The sequence below is a fragment of the Alligator mississippiensis genome, chromosome 3 (genome assembly GCF_030867095.1).
Source record: "Alligator mississippiensis isolate rAllMis1 chromosome 3, rAllMis1, whole genome shotgun sequence".
Classification (NCBI taxonomy): Eukaryota; Metazoa; Chordata; order Crocodylia; family Alligatoridae; genus Alligator; species Alligator mississippiensis.
Genome location: NC_081826.1, coordinates 137,827,533 through 137,853,212, shown reverse-complemented (window position 1 = coordinate 137,853,212; position 25,680 = coordinate 137,827,533). Strand labels below are relative to the sequence as shown.

General features: G+C 51.6%; 1 protein-coding gene across 2 annotated transcripts in view; it reads right to left on the bottom strand.

Moving 5' to 3' along the window:
- The window catches only part of ADCY2 (adenylate cyclase 2), a 430,081-nt gene that overhangs the window by 390,712 nt on the left and 13,689 nt on the right, over nt 1–25,680 (bottom strand). The gene's annotated exons all lie outside the window — the stretch shown is intronic.

Below are 25,680 nucleotides of genomic sequence, written 5' to 3'. Positions count from 1 at the left end.
GGGTGCCAGGGCAGCTGCCAAACTCATGCAGCAGGATCTGGGCACACGCCAGATGGCTTACCGTTTGGAGAAGCTTGCCCAGAGGGTGAGAGTTGAGTGGGACTTGGGCGGGTCCCTCGACTAGAGTAGGGCACAGTAGGCCTTCCTTGACCTGTCTGTACTGCCTTGCTCTGCTCTTGGGTGCTCGTTCTTCCACCCGTACCTTGCTTTGCTCTTCCTCTCCCACACCCACATCCATGGCAGCCACAATCATTGGCACCTTCAACATCAACGGCTGTCGAGACTCGGTGAAGCGCGAAGCCGTCCTGGAGCTCCTGCGACAGAAGAGGCTGGCCGTCGCCTTCCTTCAAGAGACACACTCTGACAGATTCAACCAGGCGGCCTGGCGGGCTGCCTGGCGAGGACAGGTGTTCCTGAGCCATGGCACCAACCTTAGCGCTGGGGTCGCGACTCTCTTATCACCACAGCTGCAGCTTGACGCGGCGGTGCCGCGGGAGGTCATCCCCGGCCGCCTGCTGACCGTCCGCGTCACCCTCGCACAACACCGCCTGCTGCTCATCAACGTCTACGCGCCTTCCGATGGTCAGGAGAGGGTCGTTTTCTTCGAGACCTTGGCTGCCCTCCTGCGCGACGCTAGCGAGGATGATGACCTGCTCCTCCTCGGTGGGGATTTCAACTGCACCACTGCCCCGCGCCTCGACCGCACAGGGCCTGAACCCCACCTGCCCTCCGCTCGCAAGCTGCAATCTGCCTTGGAGGGGGCAGACCTCGTGGACATCTGGCGAGCCCTGCATCCTGATGCGTGCCAGTACACCTGGGCCAGGATGGGTGCCGGTGGTGTCACCATGGCTCGCCTCGACCGCCTTTATGTCACCAGGCACCACCTGCCACTCCTGCGCAGCAGCTGCATCGCTCCCTCGGGTCTGTCAGATCATGACCTAGCCTTCAGTGAACTGAGCCTGCCGGGGAGAGCCTGTGCACGGGCACCTTATTGGTGTCTCAACGCCAGCCTGCTTCAGGACTCCTATTTCCGGGACTGCTTTGCCCACTTCTGGAGGAGCTGGGAGGCTGCGAGATCGAGCCACTCCTCCTGGAAGCTGTGGTGGGACGTGGGCAAGGTACAGATCCGAGCCTTTTGCCAGCAGTACACCCAGCTGGCCGCGAACGAGACGCGCCGACGTATCCGGGAGTTGGAGGAGGACGTGGCGGAGCTCGAGGCTGCTCTGCTGGCCGCTGGCAGCGACGCGGCACTGAGCGAGAGCCTCCGGTTCCGCAGGAGATGTCTGCGCGACCTGGCGGAGAGCGCGGCCCGCGGCGCGAGGATCCGCGCCCGTTGCCAGGAACTGGCGGAAACTGACGCCCCGACCCGCTTCTTTTTCAACCTGGAGCGGCGGAGGGCAGCGAGCAAAGTCTTGGACCATCTCAAGACTCCTGAGGGCCGGGTAATTACAGAGCCCGGCGAAATACGCGAACATGCCGTCGCCTTCTATCGTGACCTGTTTGCGGCCGAGCCGTCGTGCCCCGAGGCCACGCGGGAACTCCACGAGGGCCTACCACGTCTCGATGCCCTGGAGGCCGGAGAGCTTGAGCGGGACTTGTCCCTGGAAGAGCTGGCGGCCGCCACGGCCGGCCTCGCCTCCGGCAAAGCCCCGGGCCTCGATGGGTTGCCTGCTGAGTTTTACAAGACCTTCTGGCCTCTCCTCGGCCCCAGCCTCCTGCGCGTTTTCCAGGAGAGCCTCGCCGACAAGGTCTTGCCGATCAGCTGCCGCCGAGCGGTGCTGACCCTGCTGCCCAAGAAGGGAGACCTGGGCTACATGAAGAACTGGCGGCCGGTCTCCCTGCTGTGCGCGGACTATAAGATCCTGGCCAAAGCGTTGGCCACCCGCCTCCGCGCGGTCATGGCCTCTCTCACCGGGCCCGAGCAGAGCTACTGCGTGCCGGGCAGGACCATTCAAGACAACCTGTTCCTGCTGCGGGACCTACTCACGGCTAGCGAGCTCTTTGGCCTCGACATCGGCCTCATCTCTCTAGACCAGGAGAAGGCCTTTGACCGGGTGGGCCACGCCTATCTCTTCCGGACTCTGGAGGCCTTTGGTTTTGGGCCCCTCTTCACCGGGGCCCTCCGGGTCCTGTACCGAGACATTTCCAGCCTGCTCAAGGTGAACGGTGTGCTGTGTGCTCCGTTCCCCGCACGCAGGGGCATTCGTCAGGGGTGTCCGCTGTCGGGCATGCTCTACTCCCTGGCCATCGAGCCGCTGCTGCACACGCTGCGACGCCGCCTGAGTGGTGTGGCCCTGCCAGTGGCCACCGGCCCGTCCGCTAGGCCTCGTCTCCGGCTGTCGGCGTATGCGGATGATGTCACCGTCTTCCTCAACACTCAGGAAGACGTGCGGGCCCTGGCGGATTGCCAGCGTGCCTATGAGCGCGCCTCCTCCGCCCGCATCAACTGGGCCAAGAGCGATACTTTGTTGCTTGGCGCATGGACTGGCACGCTCCCCCCGGACTTGCCGGGGGGGCTCACATGGCGCCGCGAGGGCCTCAAGATCTTGGGCGTGTTCCTGGGGCCACCGGCCTTCATGGCGCGTAACTGGGACGACCTCGAGGAGGGGGTGGAGGCCCGCCTGCAGCGGTGGCGCTGGCGCCTGCCCAGCCTTTCCTACCGGGGGCGCGTCCTTGTCATCAACAACCTGGCGGCAGCGACCTTGTGGCACCGGTGCGCCGTGCTCGACCCCCCACCGGATCTCCTGGAGAGACTCCAGCGCAACCTGGTGGACTTCTTCTGGGATGGGCGCCACTGGCTCCCACGAGCCGTCCTTCACCTGCCTGTTGCCGAGGGGGGCCAGGGTCTGGTTGACCTGGCCAGCAGGGTGGCGGCCTTCCGCCTGCAGGCCCTTCAGCGACTGCTTTACAGCGAGGAGCAGCTGCCATGGCAACAACTGGCGTGCCGGTTCCTACAGAGGGTCGGCGCCCTTGGCTTTGACCGGGAGCTCTTTTTGTTGACACCCACGCTCCTGAACTGGGCGGTGCTTCCGGCCTTTTATCGCAGCGTGGTACGAGCCTGGCAGGTCGCCTTCCGCCTCCAGCCTCGAGCCCGGACACTGTGTTTCCCGCAGCTGCTGAGGGAGCCTCTGGTGCACAACTCAGCCCTGTGGGGCTCCGTGCCGAGCCTGGCCTCTGCCAGCCTCACGGCCACCCTCATCCAGGCGCGTGTCCTCCGCCTGCACCATCTCCTGGACCCCGCTCGGTCAGCCTGGCTCTCGCCCGAGGCGCTGGCCGCACGGCTGGGCGTGCGCTCCATCCGCACCATGGGTCATCTCCTGCGTGACATCCGCGCCGCCCTCCCGCCGGTGGCGGCGGCCGCCTTGGACGAACATCTCCGTGCGCGCCAGATCCCGCGGGCCGCGGATGCCGCGAGCGAGGCTTTCCCTTCGCTGCCGGTCACCCCGGCTGTGGCCGCGGAGTTGGCCGGTGGGCCGGGCACTCTGTTGAGGCTCCCCATGCCTCCCGATAGTGACACGGGTTGTCCCTTTGCTTCTCTATCGCGTAGAAGCTTGTATTCCTGGGTGGTCTGTGTCCGCCATGCCCAGGTGCTGGCGGGACGCCCCGATACACCGTGGCGACGGCGCCTGGGGCCACCGGCTTCCCCACCGGCCCACCCGGCGTGGCGCACGTTGTATAAGCCGCCGACCGCCAAGAAGACTGGCGACCTGCAGTGGCGGTTGCTGCACGGCATCCTAGCCACTGGCACGTTTGCGTCCCACTTTGACCCAGCCGCTTCGACGGCCTGCCCCTTCTGCCCTGGGGGCGTGGAGGAGGATCTCTTTCACGCCTTCCTGGACTGTCCCCGCCTGCGGCCGCTCTTTGCCACCCTCGAGCTGCCGCTGCGGGCGCTGGGCAGGAGCCTCTCAGAGACCACCTACATATGCTCCTACCCGTACCGGGCGGCCGAGCGGGGCACCATCTGCCTGGCCAACTTTTTGCTGGGCCAGGCCAAGATGGCCGTCCTCAAGAGCCGCCGTAACCGGCTTGCCGGCACCGGCTCAGACGATGCCCCGCGGCTCTTTGGCCTCCTAGTGCGGGCGCGCCTCTCGCTGGAGTTTGAGCACGCTGTGCTCCGGCGGGGGGTGCCCGCCTTCGAGGCACTCTGGGCCCTTGAGGGAGCGCTGTGCCACGTGGAGGACGGCCGTCTCAAATACGCGCTCTGATGTCGTGACCGGTCTGGGCGACCGGGCGGGCGCGGTGGCGGACTGTGGCTTCCGGCTTGTGCCGTGCCCTGGGCCCTCACCAGGCTGCTGTTGTTTATTTTCTCGGGGTGAGAAGTCGAAGGGTTTTGTACGTGTACTATGGGACAGGGAAGGGTGGAATTGTTCGTTTCTCGAGGGCTATATACATAAATAGCATGTTAGACACGATGTGTATTACTGCGAAGGTGTTTGTCACGGTGTGATGTTCTGAACGTCCGGGAATGGTTTCTCTTTGGTGTGGTTTGATGGTTTTTTTGCTTTCTGTACCTGATCTTTTGTGAAATAAAGTTGTTAAAAGTCAAAAGTCCTTCCTTCCTTCCTTCCTTCCGCTTCGGACGCTTCGGACCAGGCTCGCTTGGAGCTGCGTGGGGCGATCCCGAGCGTAAGACTCCCCGGCTTCCTATCTCTTTTCTTGCTTCACTCCCACCTCTCTAAAGGTCTCTAGCCTCTGTTTATTTCGCTTTCTGACTCTTTTCTTGCTTTTTTGCAGCTTTTACCCCCACTTTTCTCTCCTCTCTCTTCCCTCCCCCTCTGCTTCCGGTTTCTTTGTCTGTGAGACGCTTCTCGCAGCCTTCTCTTTTACTGTCTCTTTCCCTCTCTTTCTCTTTTTTCTGTCTGCTTGTTACGGGGAGTTACCTTTTCCATTAGCCTGCCTTCCAGAGGTGCTCTTAATTAACCCTCCATCCCCCCCTCACCCTTTAGTTTTCCTTTTCTTTTTTCTTTTTTTGCTGTTTTAACCCCCCCCCCCTCCTTCCCCTGCCGCTTTTTTCCCCCCCCACCCTCCTCCCCCTTTGTGGGGAGCTCTCTATTATCATTTGCCGCTTGAGGGGTGCTTTTTTCTTCTTCCCCCCCTCTTTTTTTGTTCTATCCACACTTTTTTTTTTTTTCACCCCCAGAATCCCTCCCTCCCTTTCAGTGGCTTATCTTCACTTTCTGTTTTGGCCGCATTCCCGGGAGCTTGGCCTTGAGCTCCTGTGTTTAAGTTTTCTTTTCATTCCCTTAGTTTTTTTTTGCTTTGCAGTTTAACCCTGTCCTAGTGAGGATGGCTGCTCCTACACCTGGCAGTTGGCATGAGGATGTCTCTCGGGACCTCCCGCTGACGCATGGCCTGAGGGTTCATGCCCCTCTCCATGTGGGGCTTGAGGTTTGCATGGAGGCTCTGGCTGCGCTCCTGGGATGGCGTACGATCCGCTATGCGGGTCGTGTGAACACGGTCCCGATGATTTATTTGAGCACGCCTGCCTTGGTTGACAGGGTGTGTGCTGAGGGCCTAGACATTGCGGGCATCCACTACCCTGTCACGCCCCTAGAGACTCAGGCAGTGAGGGTGGTGATCTCTAACATCCCACCACATGTTTCTGATCGGGAGCTGGCCAGGGGACTCGAGGCCTATGGAGTTCTTACGAGTCCTTTTCGCCGGCTGCCGATGGGAAGCAAGGACCCTCAGCGGAAGCACGTCCTGTCTTTTCGGAGGCAGGTCTTTATGCTCCTCAAGGAGGGCCCCCAGTCTCTACCTCGCTCCCTGAGCTTCACGCTCGAGGGTCGGAGGTATATTATCTATTTGTCTGTGGGAGAGACTACGTGTTTTAAGTGCGGCGGCTCCTCCCACCTGGCTGCTCAGTGCCCTCAGGGCAAGGCGGCCGGACCATCGCCACCTGCGGCAGAGCCGAGAGACGGCGTGTCGACTTCTGGGACACGCAGCAGGCCCAGGGAAGCAGGGAGCTCTTCCTCCCAGCCTCCTTCCACCCCTACTCCATCTCAGGGGACGGGGGGCTCTGGTGTGAAACCATCGTCCAGTGGAGAGGCTGGTGCTACTACCCAGGCCCCGCCGCCGCCTCCCCCGTCTGTGGCGCCCCCTGCCCTCAGTGCGGAGGCCCCGCCGGCTGGGGGGGCAGGGCAGTCTGGCCCGTCCCCAGCACAGGGGCAGCTGCCCACTACCACCAAGAAGAAGAAGAAGGAGGACAAAGAGAGGAAGATGAAGGGGGCCTCTCAGGATGCCCTGCCCTCCTCGGCCAGTGCCGAGGGACCCCCCACTAGAGAGCCTGGCCCCGCTCTGGCTGCCATACCACCCACCCCGTTGGATGTAGCTGTCGGCGGGGCAGACTTAGCGGAGGGGGAGGGGGCTTCAGGGGTCCCTCTCCCCTCGCCTGTCCCCCAGTCTCCGGAGTCGGGCGGCGGCGGGGATGGTGGCGAATGCCTCTCTTCTGGTGGCCTGGCCTCGGGGGTGGCGGGAGAGTCTGCTACCCCCTTGGTCATGCCCCAGCCTGGTGGATTAGATGGAGAAGTTGACGAAATGGAGGTCCAGCTCACTGAGTCTCGCAAGAGGCGTCGTGAGCGGGATGGCCTCTCCACCCCCAGGAAGACAGGGAATGCCCTCGTGGAGCCGGTCCTTGACTCGGACGATGAGAGGCGGCTGATGTGTCTAGACATCGAGGGTGTCGATGCTGCGGTTGCAGACGAGCTCCCGCCGGGGGTGCGGACTCGCCGCTCTTCCTTAGGCAACATCCACCCCAAGCTGGCGGAGCCCCCCTGGGTCCCTCCAGACTATGGGGGACTCCTGTCCTTCTTGAAGTTAACTAAGGGGCAGAGGAACGTAGCAGGACGCATCACTCAGTGGTGCGCAGACCCCAAAGTGTTCGTAAAGGGTGCCAGGGCAGCTGCCAAACTCATGCAGCAGGATCTGGGCACACGCCAGATGGCTTACCGTTTGGAGAAGCTTGCCCAGAGGGTGAGAGTTGAGTGGGACTTGGGCGGGTCCCTCGACTAGAGTAGGGCACAGTAGGCCTTCCTTGACCTGTCTGTACTGCCTTGCTCTGCTCTTGGGTGCTCGTTCTTCCACCCGTACCTTGCTTTGCTCTTCCTCTCCCACACCCACATCCATGGCAGCCACAATCATTGGCACCTTCAACATCAACGGCTGTCGAGACTCGGTGAAGCGCGAAGCCGTCCTGGAGCTCCTGCGACAGAAGAGGCTGGCCGTCGCCTTCCTTCAAGAGACACACTCTGACAGATTCAACCAGGCGGCCTGGCGGGCTGCCTGGCGAGGACAGGTGTTCCTGAGCCATGGCACCAACCTTAGCGCTGGGGTCGCGACTCTCTTATCACCACAGCTGCAGCTTGACGCGGCGGTGCCGCGGGAGGTCATCCCCGGCCGCCTGCTGACCGTCCGCGTCACCCTCGCACAACACCGCCTGCTGCTCATCAACGTCTACGCGCCTTCCGATGGTCAGGAGAGGGTCGTTTTCTTCGAGACCTTGGCTGCCCTCCTGCGCGACGCTAGCGAGGATGATGACCTGCTCCTCCTCGGTGGGGATTTCAACTGCACCACTGCCCCGCGCCTCGACCGCACAGGGCCTGAACCCCACCTGCCCTCCGCTCGCAAGCTGCAATCTGCCTTGGAGGGGGCAGACCTCGTGGACATCTGGCGAGCCCTGCATCCTGATGCGCGCCAGTACACCTGGGCCAGGATGGGTGCCGGCGGTGTCACCATGGCTCGCCTCGACCGCCTTTATGTCACCAGGCACCACCTGCCACTCCTGCGCAGCAGCTGCATCGCTCCCTCGGGTCTGTCAGATCATGACCTAGCCTTCAGTGAACTGAGCCTGCCGGGGAGAGCCTGTGCACGGGCACCTTATTGGTGTCTCAACGTCAGCCTGCTTCAGGACTCCTATTTCCGGGACTGCTTTGCCCACTTCTGGAGGAGCTGGGAAGCTGCGAGATCGAGCCACTCCTCCTGGAAGCTGTGGTGGGACGTGGGCAAGGTACAGATCCGAGCCTTTTGCCAGCAGTACACCCAGCTGGCCGTGAACGAGACGCGCCGACGTATCCGGGAGTTGGAGGAGGACGTGGCGGAGCTCGAGGCTGCTCTGCTGGCCGCTGGCAGCGACGCGGCACTGAGCGAGAGCCTCCGGTTCCGCAGGAGATGTCTGCGCGACCTGGCGGAGAGCGCGGCCCGCGGCGCGAGGATCCGCGCCCGTTGCCAGGAACTGGCGGAAACTGACGCCCCGACCCGCTTCTTTTTCAACCTGGAGCGGCGGAGGGCAGCGAGCAAAGTCTTGGACCATCTCAAGACTCCTGAGGGCCGGGTAATTACAGAGCCCGGCGAAATACGCGAACATGCCGTCGCCTTCTATCGTGACCTGTTTGCGGCCGAGCCGTCGTGCCCCGAGGCCACGCGGGAACTCCACGAGGGCCTACCACGTCTCGATGCCCTGGAGGCCGGAGAGCTTGAGCGGGACTTGTCCCTGGAAGAGCTGGCGGCCGCCACGGCCGGCCTCGCCTCCGGCAAAGCCCCGGGCCTCGATGGGTTGCCTGCTGAGTTTTACAAGACCTTCTGGCCTCTCCTCGGCCCCAGCCTCCTGCGCGTTTTCCAGGAGAGCCTCGCCGACAAGGTCTTGCCGATCAGCTGCCGCCGAGCGGTGCTGACCCTGCTGCCCAAGAAGGGAGACCTGGGCTACATGAAGAACTGGCGGCCGGTCTCCCTGCTGTGCGCGGACTATAAGATCCTGGCCAAAGCGTTGGCCACCCGCCTCCGCGCGGTCATGGCCTCTCTCACCGGGCCCGAGCAGAGCTACTGCGTGCCGGGCAGGACCATTCAAGACAACCTGTTCCTGCTGCGGGACCTACTCACGGCTAGCGAGCTCTTTGGCCTCGATATCGGCCTCATCTCTCTAGACCAGGAGAAGGCCTTTGACCGGGTGGGCCACGCCTATCTCTTCCAGACTCTGGAGGCCTTTGGTTTTGGGCCCCTCTTCACCGGGGCCCTCCGGGTCTTGTACCGAGACATTTCCAGCCTGCTCAAGGTGAACGGTGTGCTGTGTGCTCCGTTCCCCGCACGCAGGGGCATTCGTCAGGGGTGTCCGCTGTCGGGCATGCTCTACTCCCTGGCCATCGAGCCGCTGCTGCACACCCTGCGACGCCGCCTGAGTGGTGTGGCCCTGCCAGTGGCCACCGGCCCGTCCGCTAGGCCTCGTCTCCGGCTGTCGGCATATGCGGATGATGTCACCGTCTTCCTCAACACTCAGGAAGACGTGCGGGCCCTGGCGGATTGCCAGCGTGCCTATGAGCGCGCCTCCTCCGCCCGCATCAACTGGGCCAAGAGCGATACTTTGTTGCTTGGCGCATGGACTGGCACGCTCCCCCCGGACTTGCCGGGGGGGCTCACATGGCGCCGCGAGGGCCTCAAGATCTTGGGCGTGTTCCTGGGGCCACCGGCCTTCATGGCGCGTAACTGGGACGACCTCGAGGAGGGGGTGGAGGCCCGCCTGCAGCGGTGGCGCTGGCGCCTGCCCAGCCTTTCCTACCGGGGGCGCGTCCTTGTCATCAACAACCTGGCGGCAGCGACCTTGTGGCACCGGTGCGCCGTGCTCGACCCCCCACCGGATCTCCTGGAGAGACTCCAGCGCAACCTGGTGGACTTCTTCTGGGATGGGCGCCACTGGCTCCCACGAGCCGTCCTTCACCTGCCTGTTGCCGAGGGGGGCCAGGGTCTGGTTGACCTGGCCAGCAGGGTGGCGGCCTTCCGCCTGCAGGCCCTTCAGCGACTGCTTTACAGCGAGGAGCAGCTGCCATGGCAACAACTGGCGTGCCGGTTCCTACAGAGGGTCGGCGCCCTTGGCTTTGACCGGGAGCTCTTTTTGTTGACACCCACGCTCCTGAACTGGGCGGTGCTTCCGGCCTTTTATCGCAGCGTGGTACGAGCCTGGCAGGTCGCCTTCCGCCTCCAGCCTCGAGCCCGGACACTGTGTTTCCCGCAGCTGCTGAGGGAGCCTCTGGTGCACAACTCAGCCCTGTGGGGCTCCGTGCCGAGCCTGGCCTCTGCCAGCCTCACGGCCACCCTCATCCAGGCGCGTGTCCTCCGCCTGCACCATCTCCTGGACCCCGCTCGGTCAGCCTGGCTCTCGCCCGAGGCGCTGGCCGCACGGCTGGGCGTGCGCTCCATCCGCACCATGGGTCATCTCCTGCGTGACATCCGCGCCGCCCTCCCGCCGGTGGCGGCGGCCGCCTTGGACGAACATCTCCGTGCGCGCCAGATCCCGCGGGCCGCGGATGCCGCGAGCGAGGCTTTCCCTTCGCTGCCGGTCACCCCGGCTGTGGCCGCGGAGTTGGCCGGTGGGCCGGGCACTCTGTTGCGGCTCCCCATGCCTCCCGATAGTGACACGGGTTGTCCCTTTGCTTCTCTATCGCGTAGAAGCTTGTATGCCTGGGTGGTCTGTGTCCGCCATGCTCAGGTGCTGGCGGGACGCCCCGATACACCGTGGCGATGGCGCCTGGGGCCACCGGCTTCCCCACCGGCCCACCCGGCGTGGCGCACATTGTATAAGCCGCCGACCGCCAAGAAGACTGGCGACCTGCAGTGGCGGTTGCTGCACGGCATCCTAGCCACTGGCTCGTTTGCGTCCCACTTTGACCCAGCCGCTTCGACGGCCTGCCCCTTCTGCCCTGGGGGCGTGGAGGAGGATCTCTTTCACGCCTTCCTGGACTGTCCCCGCCTGCGGCCGCTCTTTGCCACCCTCGAGCTGCCGCTGCGGGCGCTGGGCAGGAGCCTCTCAGAGACCACCTACATATGCTCCTACCCGTACCGGGCGGCCGAGCGGGGCGCCATCTGCCTGGCCAACTTTTTGCTGGGCCAGGCCAAGATGGCCGTCCTCAAGAGCCGCCGTAACTGGCTTGCCGGCACCGGCTCAGACGATGCCCCGCGGCTCTTTGGCCTCCTAGTGCGGGCGCGCCTCTCGCTGGAGTTTGAGCACGCTGTGCTCCGGCGGGGGGTGCCCGCCTTTGAGGCACTCTGGGCCCTTGAGGGAGCGCTGTGCCACGTGGAGGACGGCCGTCTCAAATACGCGCTCTGATGTCGTGACCGGTCTGGGCGACCGGGCAGGTGCGGTGGCGGACTGTGGCTTCCGGCTTGTGCCGTGCCCTGGGCCCTCACCAGGCTGCTGTTGTTTATTTTCTCGGGGTGAGAAGTTGAAGGGTTTTGTACGTGTACTATGGGACAGGGAAGGGTGGAATTGTTCGTTTCTCGAGGGCTATATACATAAATAGCATGTTAGACACGATGTGTATTACTGCGAAGGTGTTTGTCACGGTGTGATGTTCTGAATGTCCTGGAATGGTTTCTCTTTGGTGTGGTTTGATGGTTTTTTTGCTTTCTGTACCTGATCTTTTGTGAAATAAAGTTGTCAAAAGTCAAAGTCCTTCCTTCCTTCCTTCAAGATTCTGTACTCAGTCATCTTGTGGTCACTACTACCCAAATTGCCATCCACTACCACATTCCCCACCAGTTCTTCCCTGTTTGTAAGCAGCAGATTAAAAAAAACATGGCCCTTAGTTGGCCACTGCAGAACTTGTACCAAGGAGTTGTCCCCAATACTCTCCAAAAACTTCTTGGATTGCCTGATCATTGCTGTATTGTCCTCCCAGCAGATGTCAGGGTGATGGAGGTCCCCCATGAGAACCAGGTCCTGTGATTGGGAAACTTCTGTTAGTTGGTTGAAGAAAACCTAATCCATCACATCCTCCTGGTCTGGTGGTCCAGACTCCCACCACAACATCACCATTGTTGTTCTCCAACCCCAACATCATAGGTAAGGCATTTCAAAGCCCTATCTGTGGTGCTCCTTTTGAAGCTGAGACACCGTTCCTTGCATTTAACACAGGTATCATAAAAAATTAACAAAGGACAGTGCAGGGAGAATGTTTCTACCTCGCTAGCAGCAAGATCCCATACTAGAAAGCAGAGCACTGTCCTTTCCATGCTAACAGCCACAGTTAGCTAACACTGAACTGCACACCTCTGGTTTGCTTTCTTCCTCCTGGCCCCAGACATCTCCCAGATACTTCCCTTTCATGGCTGCCTAGGGTGCTGGCTTCAAAGACGCACCTGAGAAGGTACTGGTTAATCCATGACCTGTGATGTGGAGGCCTGGATGCTGTGCTTGGAAGTCAGAGGCAGAGGTTCAGATCTTTTTACATGCGAGGGATGCTCACACATAAAAAGAGGTGGAGGGATGCTCCTCTTGCTTCCCAAGTAAGCGCCTCAGCCTCTTGGCTGCTGAGAGGAGAGGATGAGAGTCCCTTTCTTCCCCTCTGCCCCAGGGTCTAAATCTTTGCTAGTTATGGCTTTTGGTCAACTACATTTTGGTGGTCTAGAGGCCATTTTGAGTCTGTAAGTGGCACATGTACATGCCTGGCTAGGTATACAGCCAGTCCTCAATTTACTATGCATGCCCAATATGCACATAGATTACTATATGTACATATACAGGCTACATATCCAGGAATATAATTCTTACCTGATGCATCTATGGTATTTTTGGCACTTAAATGGCAAGAAATGCCACATGCAAAACCAAAGCAGGATATTTGGATGACTACAAAAGAAAGAATGTCATGGGGAAAGAATGTCACCCATGATGTTTCAATACTTTAAGTATGTATTTCAGCTGAACTCCAGAAAGGTAGGAGCCTTTAAAGAGAAAACAATATAACTAAAAGTGTTCTGTTTGGCTCTTGTGTGAATTTCAGGCAAAGGTAAACATTGACCTTTATTTCATCAGAACTTGTTCACTCACCCCTAATAGATAACAGTTATAAAGCCCTCTGTTAAAGGAATTTTGCATCACTGGAGCTAACCTCATTCATATTTCTAATTTTGCTACTATGCTTAATAACTATTGTTTATGTGACTAATGGCAAAGAAGACAGGGTAGAGATGCACCTTATAGGCTAAATAAATTAGAGATGCATAAACTGTCATGAGCCTAACCTCACTTCATCAGATGCTGTGACAGAATGTTAAGAGCAGAAAATGTTACCACAGTGGGCTCACAGAAAAGATTATTTTAAATAACTGGTAATATTGATTTATTTCAAAAATAGTTTCTAGATAAAAACAGGTTTAGGGAAAAATTTGCACCATGGACTCTTAAATTAAAATTAGTCTCTCTCCTTAGGTACCTTAAGAATATTTTTTCAATTCGGACAATTTACACATATTGACAAAGCAATGTAAACCTTGCATGTATCCGACAAACTACTGCTTTTCTCAAGGTCTACATGTAACCTATGCATAAGGACACGTTTTAAAAATGCTGTGGTTTAGGCCAAGTTAAAAACAAAAAAACATTTATGCTCAAATATCAAAACAGATATTCAAAACATTCATCTTCTGTTGATAATTATGGGAATCAAAATTGTCAAATCTTACCTGAAATAATCTAGCTATGTAACTGAGGATATATGCAGAGCCAAATGGAACACTGGTGCCATGGCTTTGTAAACATATCTATAATTAAAAAGATATGAATACTCAAAACCCAGCAATGACAGAAATCATTAGAGTAAGTAAAGCTGTCTGTAATTCTCCTTTTCCAAGATCAGCCACTTCATACTTAAATAGATCTTTTACCCATGGAAGTCAATGTAATAAGAATGGCTTGTAATTCCTATTGTCATGTATTGTAATTCCTATAAGGCCTGTGAGATTCCAGTTAATACCTTGCCATGAAGACACGAGAAAGGAAAGGAAAGGAAATCAACAGGGATAGGCTCTGATCCCACTCTGACCTCCTACAATACCAATGCCAAGAAAAAGACAACAGAAACCCTTTGGTTGTCACGTGCAAAACCTGTCTTGTATACCTCAGAGACATTAATGACCTCCAACCCCCCCTGGAAAATGTGACAGCCATCTCAAGGTAGCCATAGAAGACAAACCTTTCCTGGTTTATAAGGCATCCCCTCAAACCATATCTCTCCAGCAACAGACTACCTAACTACTATTCTCATCAGGGAACCAGACCTTGCTCCAAACCCTGATGCCAGCATGTGCCCTCCACAGACCACATCATCATTAGACCAAATTAGATACGAAGGGAGAAGGAATCGCCGGCATACTTACAGGCTGAGGAAGGGCCTTCTCATTATCACAGCAGTGGAAAGAGATCTTGGAGTCACTGTTAACTCCAAGATTTACATGAGTCGTCAATATGACAAAGTGATCAACAAGGCTAACCACACATTATCGTACATTAGCAGGTGCATGACAAACAGGTCCATGGAGGTGATACTTCCCCTTCAACTGCAGCCTGACCATTGCCACAGAGTACTGCATCCAGTATTGGACACCACACTTCAAGAGGGATGCAGACAACCTCAAGAGGGTCCAGAAGAGGGCCATTCATATAGTTAGGGGCCTGCAGGTGAAGCCTTACGAGAAGAAATTGAGAGCCCTGGATGCCTCAGCTTTTGCAAGAGAAGGCTGAGAGGTGATCTTGTGGCCACCTACAAATTCATCAGGCGGGGTGGTGGTGGAATAGGAGATGCTGTTTACCAGGGCACCCCTTGGAGTAACTAGGAACAATGGCCATAAACCGATGGAGAGCAGATTTAGGTTGGACATCAGGAAGAACTTGTTTATGGTAAGGGTTGCCAAAATTTGGAATGGGCTTCCAAGAGAGGTGGTACTCTCCCCTACCTTGGGGGTCTTTAAGAAGAGGGTAAACATGCACCTGGCTGGGGTCATCTGACCTCAGCATTCTCTCCTACCCAGGGCAGGAGGTTGGACTCAATGATCTGCTAAGGTCCCTTCCGACCCAAACACCCATGAATCAAATAACACAAATTATAACATTCAAGGATCATTTACCTGCACCTCAACATCATATACACTATCACCTGCTTACAGTGCCCCACTACTGTCTACATCAGACAGATGGGATAATAAATGAATACGAGTCATAGCTGTTTTAAACAACCAAACTTTAAAAATTAACTTGAATGGGAAATTGCAGAACAAGAAATCATTCACAGGCTGGATTGTGTTAAGTATGGTCTAAATCAAGACTATGGATTCTTACTCCATTACCGGATTAGCATGTATAACCCCTGTGTCCCTCAATGGTTTAACTGCTTTGTTTTTCTCTCCCCTGCCTGCCTTTCCTCTCAACAATACCTCTTCTTTTTTCTTCCTCTTTAAAAAGGTGGTAGAGAAGCTTTTAAATTAAAAACTAGGGGAAAGCTGACAGGTACATAATTTGGATTGACATGCTGTAGGGGTGAAACCATAAATAGTGGGGATAAGAAACAGAGAGGGGGAGAGTACTTGGGTGAAACGCAGAGAAGACCAACTTGAACAAATAGATTCACTGAGTAAAAAGTCACGCAAAAGTGGCCAACCAGGCAACAAGAAAAAGCATAAGTGCTTTTATACTAATGCCGGAAGTTTAAGATCCAAAATGGGAGAACTTGAATGCTTAGAAGTAAATAACAATATTGACATAGTGGATATCTCAGAAACATGGTGGAATGAGAAAAATCAATGGGATGCTGTAATACCAAAATATAAACTATACAGGAATGACAGAACAGGCTATACTGGTTGGGGATTGGCACTCTACATCAGAGGCTACATTGAATCAGATAGGGTAGATATTTCAATTGATAAGAGAGGTACTATAGAAACTCTGTGAATAGAAATTCTATTGTTTCAATAGAAAAAAAAAAAGTACATCTAGGGATATACTATTGACTCCCAGTCCAGGACAACACAGCAAGCTCCAAATACTAAGGGAGTTAAGAGAAGATGCAGAAACAGAAAACACAGTACTAATGGACAACTGCAATTATCCACAAATAGACCAGGTCAATCTAATCTCAGGCCAGGATGCAGAGACCAAATTTCTTGACATCTGAAAAGACTGCTTTCTGAAGCAATTAGTCCTGTATCCCTACAAGAGAAAAGGCCATTCCTAAAGTAGTCTTAAGTAGTGCAAAGGATTTTGATGCAAAGAGTAAGTGTTACTGCCGCTCTGCAAGAGTAACCACAGTGCAGCTGGGTTTGACATCCATGACAGAGGGGAGATAAGAAGAAAATCTACCATGGTAGCCTTTAACTTTGAAAAGGGAAACTATACCAAACGAGGAATCAAGTTATCCAGAAGTTAAAAGGGGTTCCTAAGGAGGTGAAGAACCAGCAAGCAGCATGGGAACTGCTTCAAGAATATCATATTGGCACAGAACAAATGCATACTGCAACTCAAGAAAAAAGGAAAGTGGAACAAAAGAAAGAAACATGGTTTAATGGCAGAGTTGCAGAGGCAATAAAAAGAAAAAAAGATGGAAGACAAATCCTAATGAGGAAAATAAAAAAGAGCAGAAACTCTGGCAAATCAAATGTAAAACTGTTATAAGACAAGCCAAGAAAAAAACTGAGGAGAAACTTGATAGAGAGATCAAAGGTGACCATAAACGTTTCTTTAACTACATTAGAAGCTGAAGCCCTGCCAGGGACTTAGTTGGAATTTTGGATGATCTGGCAGTAAAAGGGGTGCTAAAGGATGACAGGGCCATTTCCAAGAAACTAAATGCATTCTTTGCATCTGTCTTCACTGTGAATGATTTTAGGTAGATCCCCTCACCAGATTCACTCCTCTTCTAGGGACAAGTCAGTGGAGTTGACCCAAACTGAGGTTTCAGTAGATGAGGTTGTGAGGTTGTAGAGGAAACTGATAAACTAAACTGTAGCAAATCACCAGGACTTCATGGCATTCACCCTAGGGTCTTGAAGGAATTCAGATCAGAAATTGCTGAACTCCTAACTGTAGTATGAAACTTATCATAAAAAAAAAGCCTTGGAACTAAAGGATTGTAGGACCGCCAATGTAACTTCCATATTTAAAAAAGGCTCCAGAGGGAATCCAGGAAAACTACAAGCTAGTGAATGTAATTTTTTTCCTGGAAAATGGGTGGAGACAACAATAAAAAGAGAATTATTCAGCATATGGATGAACATGAATTGCTGGGGAGTAATCAACATGGCTTTGTCAAAGGAAATCATGTCTCACCAACCTACTAGAGTTCTTTGAGGATGTCATGATGCAGGTGGATTAGGGTGATCCAGTTGACTTAATATATCTGGACTTCCAAAAAGCCTTTGACAAGGTCCCCCATCAGAGGCTCTTAACAAAGTTAGGTAGTCTTGGGATTACAGGGAAGGTCCATTAATAGATTAGAAATGGTCTTAAAGATAGAAAAAAAAAAAGTATAAATAATCAGTGATGAGGATGGAAAGAAGTAAACAGCAGTGTCCCTCAGGGACCTGTATTGGTACCAGTTGCTGTTTAACATTCATAAATGATCTGGAAAAGGGGGTGAATAGCAAGGTGTCCAACTTTGCAGATGACACAAAGCTATTCAAAGTGCTAAAGAGTAAGGTAGACTATGATGGAAGGATCTTGCACGATTGAGTGACTGGACAAATAAATAGCAGAAGAAATTTGGTGTAGATAAGTATAAAGTGATGCACGTGGGGAAAAATAACCCACTATATGTCTACATTATAATGGGCTCTGGACATTAGCCGTTACCAGACAGGGAAGAAATCTAGTAGCCACTGTGGACAGATCTCTAAAAATAGCTCAGTACTCAGCAGCTGTCAAAAAGGCAAACACATATTAGGAATCATTAAGGAGGAAACTGAAGACAAAATTGAAAAATCACAGAACTCATAGAAAATTAGGGTTGGAAGGGACCTCAGGAGGTCATCTAGTTGAACCCCCTGCTCAAAGCAGGACTATCCTCAACTAAATCATCCCATTCAAAACATGGTCTAGCCAGATCTTGAAAACCTCCAAGGATAGAGATTCCACCACCTCTCTGGGTAACCTGTTCCAGTGTTTTACTAGCCTTCTGGTGAGAAAATTCTTCCTTATACCTAACCTAAACTTCCCTTGCTGCAACTTGAAACCACTGTTCCTTGTTCTGTCATCTGCCACCACTGAGAACAGTCTAGCTCCATCCTCTTTTGAACTCTTCTTCACATAGTTGAAGGCTGCTATTAAATCTCCTCTCAGTCTTCTCTTCTCTAGACTAAATAAGCCCAGTTTCCTCAGCCTGTCCTCACAAGTCATGCGCCCCAGCCCCCAAACCATGTTTTTTACCCTCGACTGGACTCTCTACAATTTGTCCACATCCTTTCTGTAGGGGGACCCAAAACTGAACACAGTACTCCAGATATGGCCTCACCAGTGCTGAATAGATGGGAATAATCAGTTCCCTTAACCAACTGGCAATACACCTACCAATGCAGCCCAGTAAGCTGTTAGTCTTCTTGGCAACAAGGGCACGCTGCTGGCTTATATTCCACGTTTTATCTACTGTAACCCCCAGGTCCTTTTCTGCAGAGCTGCTGCCCTGCAAGTCAGCCCCCAGACTGTACTGGTGCATGGGATCGTTCTATCCTAAGCACAGGTCTTTGCACATCTCCTTGTTGAATCTCATGAGAATCCTTTTGGCCCAATTCTCCAATTTGTCCCTTCCAGCCCTAGTTTTCAATGATCCTACTAGCAAATTGCCTGTTAAGAATGACGAGGGGTGGGGGCGGGGGGCAGGGACAGAGGCCAGCAGCTGGCCCCACTCCCCACTGTCTCGGGCTGGGGCCAGGATCATGGCCGCTCCCTGCCGCTTTGGGCCAGGGCCAGAGCTGGGGCCGCTCCTCCCAATCCCCCCTGCTGTTTCAGGCCAGGGCCTGGGCTGGGGCCACTCCCCCCTGGTTGCTTAGGGCCAGAGCCACTTCCCCCCTCCGCTTCGGGCTGGGGCCACCAGGGCCCGCAGCAGTGGTCGTGGCCGCAGTGGCAGTCGCGGCAGGCCACAGCCACCTGCCCCCCCCCTCCCCTTCCTGCTCCCCTCCCTGCCTCCCTTCTTCCCCACCACCTCCCTCTCCCCACCAGCTGTTGTTTCAGGGGCCCTCTGGCCCCTGGCTACAAGGAGCAAGAGCGGGGTACAAAGCCAGCACTACTGGCCTTATGCCCCACCCCCAGCTCTGACCCTAGTCCCTGCTGTTATGGCTCTGCTGTGTGGGGTAAGGTGAGGCCAGCACTGCGCAGCCAGTACCTTGCGCCCCCACTACCTCCAAGTAGCTGGGAGGGGGCCTGGCCAGCATTCCTGGCCTTGCCTCTCCGCTCCATCCCCTCCATCATGGCAGCACTCCAGTCCCTGTCATCCCCCTCTGCCTCCAAGGAACAGGGCAGGGCACTCCAGCCCCTCAGTCCCCGCTGTCATGGTGGTGCTCCATGATGTGTCCGTCTCTCCAGAGCACTCCGATTGGCTGCTGAGGCAACCAGAGTGAGAATAAAACATTACAGACAGACTAAGGGTTTTATAATATTAGAATGATTAATGCAACAACATGCTTTTTCACTTTCTTTAAATGACGTTGTGCAAAAAATGTACTCTTCAGTAGATATAAGTAAAAACAAGTAACACTGTCTGCTGTGACCACTTGCACATTTCAGATTCTGAAGACTTGGAAAAAAGCATACTGAGAACCAACTAATCCAGAACAAAATGCCTAGACAGCAATTCTCAATTAAAATAAACATGTGTGCATGAATGGGCATTTCTAATTTTTCCCTTTGCTAACAGGATATTTTGAAATAGATTATATTTGAGAAGGAAAATAAATGAGATTTTATATAACAGTTGTATTACCTTTTAAAAAGTCCAGAGAAAGCACAAAAAATATTTAACAAATTTAAAAGAGTCACTTATTTAGATATTCTTAAAATGTATACAATGAACTCTATTAAAAAAAAACAGCTGTCAATGCTGATTGAACAAGGCTGTTTTAAAGGTTTTATTTCTGTACACGTGATATTCTTGAAATTTAGGGTAAAAGACTGGCTTCTGAACAAACTTATTAATGATAGAGAGCAGCACACGCCTGTAAGTATTTTGCTACTCATAGCTGTTTTGCACACTTCTTAAAAGTGACACTTTGGGCTAATTCCACAATTTAAAACTTAAAATTATTAACAGGAAATTATAAGCAGAATAAGATAGGTTATGGATGAAATGGGGGGAAGTGAGTGGAGTGGCTTCTGACAGGAAAATGCCAATTCATGAGAAGGAAAAATTTATAAAATTTTCGACAAGGAAAAAATTGACATTTCTACTGCATGATTGAGAGTATTGGGCTGTCATGGATTCACCATAAAATATGGTGTGCATGGATGGTCTCCCTAATTAGATTTACTCCTATTGGTGTTTAGTCTCCATTTGTAGCTTGGAGGAAGCCAGATTCAGTTTTCTCAGGTTCATATTTGTATGTATTATATTTGATACCTATGTATTTTTGTAATTTCATGATATAACTGAAAGATAATCAAGTGAGGTGTCTAGCAGGCACCCAAGGCATTGTCCTCCTGTGATGGGAGAAATAGTACAATAGCCAAAACATCTGAGAGTATTGGCTCTTTAGCCAGAGAGGTGCCAGGTGTCCCAGGGAAACTAGAAACTCCCTGGAGGGTTCTGGTTTCATGGGCAATTAAAATATTGCTCATGAAGGGGGTTGGCTAGGGGATTTAAGGCCGATCAATGATAGAAGAAGTGTCTTTGAATCTCAAGGTTTGGAATTCAGTTGCCCCAGTTGCCAGGACTGGTAGAATCTGCGGGAACCTTGATCTCCAGGAACCCTGACAGGACTCTCAGAAAAACTAAGGGGCAGCCGATGAGAGGGCAAGAAACTTGTTTTGCTTTTGTCTCCACCAGTATAGTCAGCTTGCCTGTGTAATGCTTTTATAAGTAACAAATCCTTTTATTGCCTCCTTAGTCATTGCCTGTGGACTGGATAATTTCACAGTAGGTTATATTCCAGGCCAGCTCCTTCTGCGGAGTGGGGGACATGTAATTTATTCTCAGCTCTAAAGGGGGTGGGTTTGTCTCTAAGGTCTGGAGATGAGGTTTGCTAGGGCAGAGAGCTATCCCAGGGTAACCTCAATCTGTTCCCTGGGACAAGCGGTAGCACAAGAGAGATAAACTCAGAGCTCTGGAGGTCCCCCACAGATGGATTTGTGACATGGACAATGAAGAATCCAAAGCTGTCCATAATGATGGTGATGGAGATAAGGAGGTAGAGGTAGATTTGTGAAGTCAGCAGAAAAGGTTCTGTAAGAAACAAAGATGTGCAGAAGCATGGAATAGAAAGATAAAAAAGGGGAAGGTGAACAAGAGAGACTGTTACCATTTGAGCACAAAATTGGAAGGCATGAAAAGTATGTGGCAAAAAAAGTTCAGGACATGAGAACTGAGGACAAAAGAAAGAAGAGAAGACCCAAGAAGATGTGGCAGAAGCACACAAAAGACTTGAGAATAGAGTTTCAAACAAGATAGCAATGAACAAAAGCTTGTGGAGTATGTGGACTCAACATGTGAGCTCTACCTATAGGAAATATACTCAGAAGACAATGATTTCTGATTTATACAAAAAGAAGTAGAGTCAAATTATTGTACTAGTATTTAGAAGCAAAATTAATATTTTAGAAGTTTCTTTAAAATATTTTACAAAAAGCTGTTGAAAATGTTATGGGTAGTTTGAAATAAGAAATTTTAAACGTGGTATTTTTCCTAAATCAGTCTTTTAAGAAAAATAAACTGAACAGTGTTTACCATAAACAAATAATACAACCAAGTAAGTCCACAACTGTGCACAAAGTAGAAAAAATCCAGTAGTACAACCAGCAATATAAAACATACAATACAAAAGCAAAAATAGAAAAATAAATAATAAAAAATAAAGGGAAATAAAGATACTGAGCCAAGTGTAAAGGGTGTCATGGATATATCTGTGTGTAAATTAAAACTGAAATTTAAAAATATTGAGGCATTTCCTTTAGTATAGTGAAGTTTAAAAAAGTCTCCTACAGATACTTAGAGCATAAAATAAATAAAATAACTTCATATAATTAAAAGAAAAACAGCAAGGTTTTAGGAGGACCCCTTTACTCCTTTACCCATCTTCTACAGTATTTGCCATGTGTACATAGTTTAAAAGTGCAGTCTAAAATATAACGTTTGTGTTGTCAACCCCAGATGTCTCATGAAAATCCCATGTTAAAACCACTCTTAGAAAAGAATTATACATGCTTCCACTAATTAACACCCCTCCTTTTAATAATAAGAAAAAAGACTTGGCTCTATAGTACGAGTTGTTAAACAACCAAATGAACAGGATACTTTTTCTTTCCACTTAAAGGCAGATCCATGGAGAATTAATCCCTGGAATGTCTGAGAAAACAAAACCATGAAAATCACTCACAAAGGCCTCATGATTTCTATTACTTAAACAGGTTCTCAATTCAAAGCTTTCAAGTCAATGGCCTCAAAGAAACCAGTCATATGTTTAAAGTTCAGCATGAACCCAAGTACTGACTGGTCCTAAGTGATAAATAAGGATAATTCTTGGGGTTTCCATTCATCTGAAAGGATTAGCAGACACCACTCTGGTTTTAAGGTACTCGTTAAGTATTTGTCAGGAGGAAAACTATACATTTGATAAATTTCTTCTTACAGCAAGATAAAAAGATGCATTACATATATACACACACACAATTTTGTACTATTTTTTTTTTATTAGACATGTGGAAAACAAAATAAAAATAGAATGACCAATTTTGAGTTCAGTTCTGCACCCACTGAATTCTAAGGGAGTTTTGACACTCACTACAACAGAAACAGAAATGCACCATGCATTCCTGTGGAAAGGCTTGTGGGAATAACATGAGTGTGGGAGAAAGAAGAGACCATAATCAAGGGCAAAGGTTATGGGTAATGCAAAGAAAGCAGAGGCTGCAACTTTTCAACCCCACAGTCCCCTTCTAAACAGAACCCAAAGATCTCTCCTTCCTGTAAATGCCTTTAGGTGTTGCTGCTCCACAATGGCATAATCTCTATTGGACTACACAACAACCACAGGAAAGGGAAGGCTAGCAGATTCAATGCTCATGAAGCAGCATTAACTCACAATTGGATTTCTTCATGGAAGTCCACAGGCTTAGCAGGGCCTGATGCCATGGACCACAAAAAAACCATAATGAGCTCCAGAGGTGAGCTTCAATATGATCTCATACAGAGGGAAATAATGCTTCCCTGCTCCCATCCTCATGTCCTCCACAAAAGCTTCTGGCCATCAGTTCCTTCTGATATAGGTAGGCAAGGTTCTTTGGGTGAATCTGATATCTTTTATTAGACCAATGTAAATAGTTGGAATTTTTTTCCAACTACAGTTTTTTTCCAACTATTTAAGTTTATCTAATAAAAGATAATCAGATTTACCCAAGAGATGATAATGGGCATTTTGTTTTGTTTAAGTTGTATATCCGTTATATAAACATGCATCTTGGAGAAAAAGAGTAACTCATTTATTTTTATTTTTCTATAAACATACTGACTATCACCAACCCCATCCTCTAAGTCTTGCATTCACTGACTGACATTATTGAGCAAGTCCCCAGGCAAACCATGATAGGGTTTGTTGGTTTTTATTTTGGGGGGTTTTTGGGGTGGGGTAGGGGGTTGTTTTTCTGGTGGGTTGTTTTTTGGGGTTTGTTTTTGTTTTTGTTTTTTTACTTATATTAGATTTAATATTTTTAATCACCACTCCTTGCTCGTTTTCCAAAACTATACTCAGAGCAAAAGCAATTACTTTCTCTGCAAAAAGTTACTGAACTGAAAAATCTGTTTCCAAATAACTTAACCCTTCAGTTAAAGGGATACAACAAAGAAAGAGTTACATTTTTCCCTGTAAAACTCCTTGATTGTTATAGAAGTTTCTGTCACGTTTAACAGTTATTGATATGAACAACCTAATTACAAGTTAGGGTCCATTCACTGGCCTTCTAGAAACACTAACATTAAACTAAAGTACAGTTGTTTCTTATGATCATGTATCCTACACCAGACTGTTAGACTACAGGCAGTTAAAGACAATTTAAATTGGGTTTATACCTTCTCTTGCTTTCTTATGACATGTAAAAAGGGGTTAAAGGTTCTGAAGTTTTAAATATTTTTTCTAATTGCTTATTACCAGGGATCCGGGTTTTCCGTTTCTTGTGGGAAAATGCAGTCTTTCTCCTTTAAAGGGGAAAATCATGTATTTTCCTGTTTAAAAGAAGAAAAACCCAGCTCTTCCCTTTTGAAGCAGAAAACTATGGGAGGGAACTGATGGGAGGAGGGTTTGGGGATGGCGTAGAGGCAAGACCCAAAGGAGGGGAGCAAAGAAGTGAGGAAATCCCACAGAACAGTAAGAAGGGAAAGGAACAGGAATGGTGGGGGAAAATTCAGCGAAGGGGAAAGAGAGGCGGGCGGGGGTGGAGCTGCCTGCATGTAGGTGGCAACTCTGGTTCCCAGGCTGCCAGGCATGGGCTGAGCTCCATACCCTGACTCAGAGCCATGCAGCACAGAACTGAGCTGCTCACAGCTCCCATTGTGGCCAGCAGCACCTCCAACTTACTCATGTTACAAACATTCCCTGGCTCCTGGCAGAGTGCAGGGGCCACCTTGGCTGCTGGCAAGGAAAGGAGGCTATCGGTGCCCTGCCCCACCCCAAAGGGGCAGCTGCTGCTGCTGCTTCCGCCACTGCCACCTCAAGAGGCTTCCCTACTCCCCTCCTCCTCAGCCCTGTGGAGCATGAGGCTGGTTGAGTTTCTGAGGCTGCCCCTTGGGGTCCCCCCACTTGCTTGCCAGATCAGGAGTGGAAGGCATGAGGCTTCTGGGCATCCAAACTAAGCCCAAGCCTAAGTCACTGTGTGCAAGCTCCCAGGTCTCTTGTGTAGTAAGGGTGGGTGGTCAGGAGAGGGGGGATTCCTCCCCTGCTCACCCTCCTGGCCCCATTGTTTTTTTGCAGCATTCCAGGGTGAGGGGGTGTCCTTCTCAGTACTCCCAATCTACTCATTGTGTCCCCACAGCTAGCAGTATGGGGTGTGCAAGCCAAACCAGGAACAGGGGTGTTGCTCTCAGGGCAGGCATTGATGCCTATTGAGAGCCTTGTCCAAACTTACTGGGGCAATCTACTACCATTGGCTGGGATGATCTAGTTGGGGCTGGTCCTGCTTTGAGCAGGGGGTTGGACTAGATGACCTCCTTAGGTCTCTCCCAGGCCTCATCGTCTATGATTCTGATTCTAACATATGATGGGACCGCCTGAGACAAGCTAGGCACTTCCGAGCACAGGAACTCCCCCAAGTTTCTCCTGAGAGCAATGTAAGAGCAGCTCAGGTGTCTGAGTTCAGCCCAGCCCCAACAGAAACTATGGGAGCTTTGCTGCCCAGAATTCCTGGAGAACCCCAGAGGCTCTCTCTTCCCCCACTTCTAAGCACAGATTTAACAGCAGAGGGGCAATGACAAGGCTGCTCAGCACCACAAAGCAGCAGGTGGGATAGCTGCAGCTAAACCCGCAACCTGGTAAGCAAAGTGGGGAGAGGTAGTTCCAATTTTCTGAGACAAAAAGACCAAAATAAAACATTGAAATATTTAGGTATCTAGAATTTATTTTATTATAATAATAGAGGCACTGGTAGGCTTCCAAATTGGTTTAAAATTGTAAAAATATCAATAAAACAGTGTTCAACAAATACCTATACATACATATACATAAAGCTATACA